The sequence below is a fragment of the Dreissena polymorpha genome, chromosome 11 (genome assembly GCF_020536995.1).
Source record: "Dreissena polymorpha isolate Duluth1 chromosome 11, UMN_Dpol_1.0, whole genome shotgun sequence".
Classification (NCBI taxonomy): Eukaryota; Metazoa; Mollusca; class Bivalvia; order Myida; family Dreissenidae; genus Dreissena; species Dreissena polymorpha.
The window spans coordinates 25,912,070-25,919,765 of record NC_068365.1 but is presented as its reverse complement, the minus strand read 5'-3'; the positions used below and the strand labels follow the sequence as shown (position 1 = coordinate 25,919,765).

The 7,696-nt window shown below is 33.8% G+C and overlaps 1 protein-coding gene across 5 annotated transcripts in view; it reads left to right on the top strand.

The window, feature by feature from the left end:
- The first annotated feature begins 489 nt into the window (after positions 1–489).
- Positions 490–7,696, top strand: part of LOC127850707 (baculoviral IAP repeat-containing protein 7-A-like) — a 29,604-nt gene continuing 22,397 nt past the window's right edge. For all 5 annotated transcript variants that reach the window (XM_052383980.1, XM_052383977.1, XM_052383978.1 and 2 more), the window contains exon 1: positions 490–570. The gene's annotated coding sequence lies outside the window, so the exon portion shown is untranslated. The remainder of the gene's footprint in view (positions 571–7,696) is intronic.

Here is a 7,696-nt window from a genome sequence, read left to right as displayed (position 1 = left end):
TGTAACAGACCTATGAAATGACATTGTGCTTAAATTCAGAGTTTTGTTATTACAAAATCATAATCTTACATGTTTTAAACACAATGTTCGACTAATCCGTTCTCGATGTCATGTGTATTTAAACAATGTTTTCGTAGTAAAACATATACTCGACGTCGTAGCGAAACGGACTACGCTTTGACCTCGTCAGCCCCCAGTGAATACCGCATTTCAAAATCATATGGGAAACGGTTGTCCTTTTCCAAGCCTTACCTGATTTGGGGCAGACGAAATAGATATTTAATATAATCGTAATTCTTACATTTTTCATTCAGAAACTTTTGTCTAACATTTTCCTCCAAGAACATTGCTTACACCATTTTAGTGAATTTTTCTAAGACTGTTTTTCGTGAAAAAAACGTTCTTAGAAACTACAACAAATTAGGTTCGTAAAACAATTCTGTTATTGGCAAAGCGTGTATTGGGATTCCATTATTGTTATTTTTAGAAAATAACCGTTTACAAGGCAAACTGAAAAGAATTACGTCCATTGAAAACAAAGGACACAATTTAATTACTGCTTCATGCGAGGTAGGGGACTTTTTTTGCTTAGCAATACTGTATCTTGCAAATAGACTTTCAACGCCATTGGCGTTCTCGTTATTATTAGTTATATCAAGTATAATTATTTACGTAAATTTATTCGAGGTCGATTTAGCCGATACAACGATTTATAATATACAATCGGAAATCCCTAATCTATTTTTATGGAACAGTTATAAATATATCGGTTTTCCAGGTTTCGTAAAATAAAGAAAATTTAGGAATCCACATAAAAATCACGATATTTTGGGTTGATTGCCAAAAACGTTTTCCAAGATTTACTACATATTCGGGAATAGTGGTAAAGAAGCAACAATAGATCTATCCCGAAAAAGCACGAGTTTAGAAAACCCCACTAATCACCCCGATACAAACAACGCTGGTCCATTAAATCAACCAATGATAGTTTACTTTAAATTATAACGGTTGATACGGTGTGTGATTTTGAAAGGATTATAAATGGGTCATGTTTATTTGTACCAGCAGATTAGTGGGTTTTTCCAAAAAGTTGCTTATTCCGGGATACATATATTGTGTGCATCTGTGTGAGTTTTGAAGCGTATTTTCGATAATTAATACGTTTAAATCATGCTTCATCGTAGCTCTTCTAAGATATTAATCCTCCGTTAGATAGGCCTCGTGTATTTTGGTCGCCATCTTGGCTTGCATTACAACTTGATTCACCAAAAAGTGATCCGTCTATAAGAACAGTTGTTCTTAACGGATTGCACCAACTGGTTGTGTTTAGAATACCGCGTCGCTTGTCATTAAAAAAGGATAAATATTTGATTTTAATTCTTATAAAATATATAAGTAATATAAGATTAAGATTATGTTTGCATTAAAAAAGTAGATAATACTATGATTTATATTGAATAAAAAACGAAAATTTGCTTGTAAAGCGAAAACCTCGGGTCAATGTAACACAATAATTTGAAAAATGCTTATTTACCATAAATGCTTCTATGTACATGTATATACAATCGGCCAATATTTGTCAAACTTAATATTTATTAGAGTGCAGGATTTTCAATCAGGTAATGCAAGAATTAACTTTTTATTATTAGTTAACAAATTAAATTAGCCGATACAACTATTTATAATATAAAAACGGAAATCCCTAATCTATTTTCATAGAAAATTATGAATATATCGGTTTTCCATGTTTCTTAAAATAAAGAAAATTTGAGAATCCACATAAAAGTCACGATTTATTTTACTTTTGTTTGCCAAAAACGATTTCCAAGATTTACTACATCTTGGGGAATAGTGGTAAAAGAAGCAACAATTATGTGCATATGTGTGACTTTTGAAGCGTCTTTTCGATAATTGATACGTTAAAATCATGCTTCATCGTAGCTCCTCTAAGATATTAATCCATAATAGGCAGGGGCGTAGCTAGCTTTTTTTTATCTGTAGGCCCAGATATAATACATAAAAACGGAAGGTCATGAAAAATTTGAAATCCTATAACGCATGTGGTGAGATTTTAAGCATATCTAGACGAATAATAAGATAAGAAAATATAAGACTTTGATATGTTTTTCCTTGATATTTTACTGTCTTATCTCAACGTCAGAGAAATAAATTTTACTATATTATCGTTATAACAGAGAACTAAATTTTAAAACAATATGGAACAGAGAAACATTCAAAAGTGTAACACTCGACTGATTCACTAGTCAAACCATGGGAATTCTTTCCAATAATACTGTCTGCATGTCTATAACGGCACCGTAAAGTGTTGAGTGTAAAACTTACTTATAGTCGATCTATTACACTTAGTCTAATTGTTCTAACATGTGCATCAATAACATTAAATCAATATTTTAACACTTAACCGAGGCAAATATGTAGATGATTTTATTGATCGAAACATTCGTTTCTCTGTGAATGTGTAGGAGTCCTAAATCAGACAGCCTTTCACCATACATGGTGCTTTTCATGTTCTATTTGATATGTCGCATAGAACTGAAGGAACGCTCACACGATGACAAATCTACATTCTCAGTACTATATACGGACTGCTCTGACTGCGTCATGATGATGAATATTATGACTTCATTAAACAACTTACCTGGATGGAAATTTATAAAGATGCGCGTCATCCCATGCCACACACAACAACGAACGTTTTTTTTCGGCATCAAGGGACCAAACCGACCGGATTCAGTCAATGGATCGGGATACGGGGGCAAGTGCTCCATTTTAAATTTCCGCGGTTATAAACATCATTCGGAATGTTTATTAAAAATCCAACGATAATCGATTACAACTTACTGTAGTGTTGAAAGGGAGACAAGGAGATCTATGTAAACTTGTAACAGCAAGTCACGTGAAAAGAAGCGAGCTAGAATCTATGCACATAGACAGAAGTAGAGTTGATAATTCGAAGATTTGTCCTTTGAACACGACCAGAATCCATTGTCTGAGGATTATGTCAATATGAAATGCAGATTTCTAACACCTCACCCCCTCAGGGTCAACATTTTAATGCGTTTTTCAAAGATGAAGCTTTTTTATTTGTTCATGTTTCAAAACAAATTGTAGGCCCGGGCCCGCTGTGCCTAATAGCAGCTAGGCCCGTGATAGGGATTTTATTTTCACTGGGTCACCCACTCATTACGGTTGAACAGTCCACGATAAATCGTGGGTGACTTGGTGACCACGGCTGAATATATATTAGTTGATGGCACAGCTTTTTTTAAAAGGTTTTATTCATAAATGAATTCACTTTTAGTTGCATTTCGGGTTTCAAGTTTAATATATAAAAGATGAATAATTAACTTTGTTCATTCCAATGTTCTACTGTATCAATCGTGATACATCGGCTATCTCCGGACTCCTCCGTAAGAAAGGCCTCGTGTATTTTTCTCGCCATCTTGGCTTGTATTACTACTTTATTCACCAACAAGAAATATCTTAAAAAAGATATACGGCGTTGATGTTGTAATTTTTGCGACCAGTAAAAGGAGATGGAATGAAGCGAACATGTATTTTAATGAAGGTAGTAAGTGATACATAAGATAATATATTTTAATGTATTAACAAATAAAAATGAAGAACAAGAAGAGGTGAAATTTTATGTTTTATTGTCAATAAGTATTGTAATGACTAGGTTTTCATAATTGAACGAGTTTCAATTGGAAAAGAAAACATATTCGCCACTGAAATACTATAAACATAATGTTGGAATGAAATAAAAAATAATGTGTTATAATGTGTACAGATGTTAGTAGAATGTAAACATAAAAGACTCATTATTGCAAGCATCATAGTGATATGAATTTTTCGCAGAAAAACAAAACTTTATATAAAAAATTGAACAAAAAAGTACAAAGAAACATATTTTTACTAATAAACGCAAATATGGATTATAATAAATCAAAGACAGATATATTTCCAACACCTATATATTTCCTTAGTATCGCGGGCTACCACCCCCAAACCCCCGCTTTGTCGATAGTGGTAAACAACTGCGTACCGGTAAAGTGCAATTTAGCCTGTTTTGTAGTGTTTAATGTGGCCGCTACGGCATGTAAATAATAGATTCTTTTAATTGTAGAGACATGTGATTAGTGCTATACTGCTTCGTAAACTAAGGAGAAATGTTTAGAGAATGTTTTGTATCATGACAGTTTTTAATTTAATGTAATTTACAATTAATTTACAATATATTCATAGATCTATTTCAGTTCAAATGATATGCAGCCAATGTTTTAGTCTGGGAACCAGACTACCAATGTTTACGGTGATTTTTGTATTATTAGCCAATGCACAATTCGGGTTTATTGTCCCCTACCGGTGAAACCGGAGGGGACTTATGGTTTGCGCTCTGTCCGTCAGTCAGTCAGTCTGTCAGTCAGTCAGTCTGTCAGTCTGTCACACTTTTCTGGATCCTGCGATAACTTTAAAAGTTCTTCATATTTTTTCATGAAACTTGAAACATAGATAGATGGCAATATGGAGATTATGCGCGCCATTTCATTTTGTTCCTACATCAAGAATTCTGGTTCTCAGAACTGTCAAATTGGTAATTTTAACTGTCTACAAATAGACTAACTGTTATCCAAAGATAGTGTATATCCTATATTAGTCAATGGAAATGTTTTATTAACAACCAAATCACAAAACTTTTCAAACGTTTTTTTTTGGATTGGCCACTTTCTTTCAAGTTTTGTAAAACTTCGGGCATACATTCAATTAATCTAGAAAAGTCCTTATCTTCAATGCGCTCCATTTCAATTCTTTTTTCTTAATGATCTGTGTGTTTCTTTATCAGTACATGCTGTGTGTGGTATGAAACACTAGAATTATGCATATTGAAATGTCCCACAGAAATGAAGCTGATGATAATTCTACACGATGATCAATGATTTGATATTTCTAAATTCCATTTTCACCAACATTCCATTACCAGTTAAATTTCTTCAACACGGTTGAAAATAACACTATTGCACTCTATAAACGTGCCATATGTATTAAATTTCTAAACTGTTCGCAATTAAAATGGTCTTCCTTTGTGTGTTTTTAGTATATTTTAGTATATTTGCGTTTACGCAAATATACTTTAGTAATACCGTATTTCAAAAACACTGCGAAAATCGGTTGGCCTTTTTGATGCCTTACCAGATTTTGCGAAGATGGAATAGAAATGTAACATAGCATTTTGTAATTCTTACAATGTTTCACTTAGAAACGTTTTTCTAACATTTTCCTCCAAAAATATTGCATACACCAATTGTAGTGAATTTTTCTAAGACCGTTTTACGTGAAAAAACGTTATTAGAAACCGAAACACATTTCAGATGGTTTCCGGATAACTCAAAAACGCCTAGGCTTAGGACAATGAAACTTCATAGGTGCATTGATAATGAATGGCAGGTGAACCCTATTGATTTTCAGATCACTAGGTCAAAGGTCAAGGTCACAGTGACTCGAAACGGTAAAACGGTTTCCGGATGATTACTCAAGATTGCTTACGCCTAGGTTCATGAAACTTCAAAGGTACATTGATCATGACTGGCAGATGACCCCTTTTGATTTTCAGGTCACTAGGTCAAAGGTCAAGGTCACAGTGACTCGAAATAGTAAAATGGTTTCTGGATGATACCTCTACATTACTTACGCCTAGGATCATGAAACTTCATAGGTGCATTGATCATGAATGGCAGATGACCCCTATTGATTTTCAGGTCACTAGGGCAAAGGTCAAGGTCACAGTGACTCGAAACAGTTAAATGGTTTCCGGATGATAGCTCACGGATGCTTACGCATAGGATCATGAAACTTCATAGGTACATTGATCATGACTGGCAGATGACCCCTATAGATTTTCAGGTCACTAGATCAAAGGTCAAGGTCACAGTGACAAAAAACGTATTCACACACTACAACTGACAGCCCATATAGGGGGCATGCATGTTTTACAAACAGCCCTTGTTTAATATATTTTCTGTACATTTCTTCAATAAACTTACATCAATACACATTTTCTACGTTAATTCAAACATTCCTAAAAGGCTATCGCTTTGTTTACATATTTCGCTTACAACAAATATCTCAAAGGAGCATGTAATAGTTATATGAGTTACTTTATCTTTTCAATAAACAAACAACGGACAGATCTGTAGGGAACTATTCTTCTCCAATTTTAAACAAGAGCATTAATAAACGTCCGGCAAATCAGAAATAACATTTAAATCCGGGCATTAACTCGCAAAATCACAAGCTCGCTTTATACATGTTTCCGCGGTTGTTTCCGATTTTCCGATTAATATCGGATGTTTTTGCAATATATCATCACTTCTTGTTTAATTGATTTGTAATAAATCTTTAAAAAAATCTTTTCTTTTGGATAGCCTTTTAGATTTTCATTCAGTCAACTGTTCCCTTAACATTAACTTCAGCAGCAACTTTTCTGTATCTTGTAAATATACTTTAAACGCCATCGGCGCTCTCGTTTCGAACGTCCTCGTGATTTAATCATTTTCCCTGACATGTAAAGCTTTGAGTTTCGATGCCCACGGTCCGGTCATATTGTTGTACTTTTAAAAGTAGTTCAAAAGATTGCGACCATTATACCAGAGATTGAGTTATTGAATAAATCGGCTGCTGATCCAGAGTGCTACTGTATATGTAGTTAAATGAAAACTAAGTGTTTAAATGTAGCTGTTAACCTCGTATCAAATTATCACAAATAATGTGATTTTTATCCCCGCCGAAAACAAATTCGGAGGATATATAAAAATTGGTCCTGTCCGTCCGTCCGTCCGTCCGTCCGTCCGGCTGAAACTTTGTCCGGAGCATAGCTCCAAATCTATTCAATGGTTTTACTGTAAACGTAGAATATAAACAGATGGCAACTAGGAAAAGTGCAATAACCAAGAACCACAGCTCTATCTACCTTAGTTTTTGAATTATCTCCCCTTTTATATAATTTTAAAGATAATTTTTGTCGAGAGCATAACTCTAAATCTACTGAAGGGATTTAATTGAAACTTGAAATATAAACATATGGCAACTAGGAGAAGTGCAGTAACCAAGAACCACAACTCTATCTACCTTAGTGTTTGAATTATCTCCCCTTTTATATAATTTTAAAGTAAATTTTTGTCCGGAGCATAACTCTAAATCTACTGAAGGGGTTTACTTGAAACTTTAAATACAAACAGATGGCAAGTAGGAAAAGTGCAGTGACTAAGAACCATAACTCTATCTACCTTAGTTTTTGAATTATCTCCCCTTTTATATAACTTTAAAGTAAATTTTGTCCGGAGCATAACTCTAAATCTACTAAATGGATTTACTTGAAACTTGAAAGATAAACATATGACAACTAGGAGAAGTGCAGTGACCAAGAACCATAACTCTATCTACCTTTATTTTTGAATTATCTTCCCTTTTATAGTTTTAAAGTAAATTTTTGTCCGGAGCATAACTCTAAATCTACTGAAGGGATTTACTTGAAACTTGAAACTTAAACAGATGGCAAGTATGAGAAGTGCAGTGACTAAGAACCATAACTCTATCTACCTTAGTGTTTGAATTATATCCCTTTATTTAATTTCAAAGTAAATTTTCTCCGGAGCATAATGAATTATCTCCCTTTATT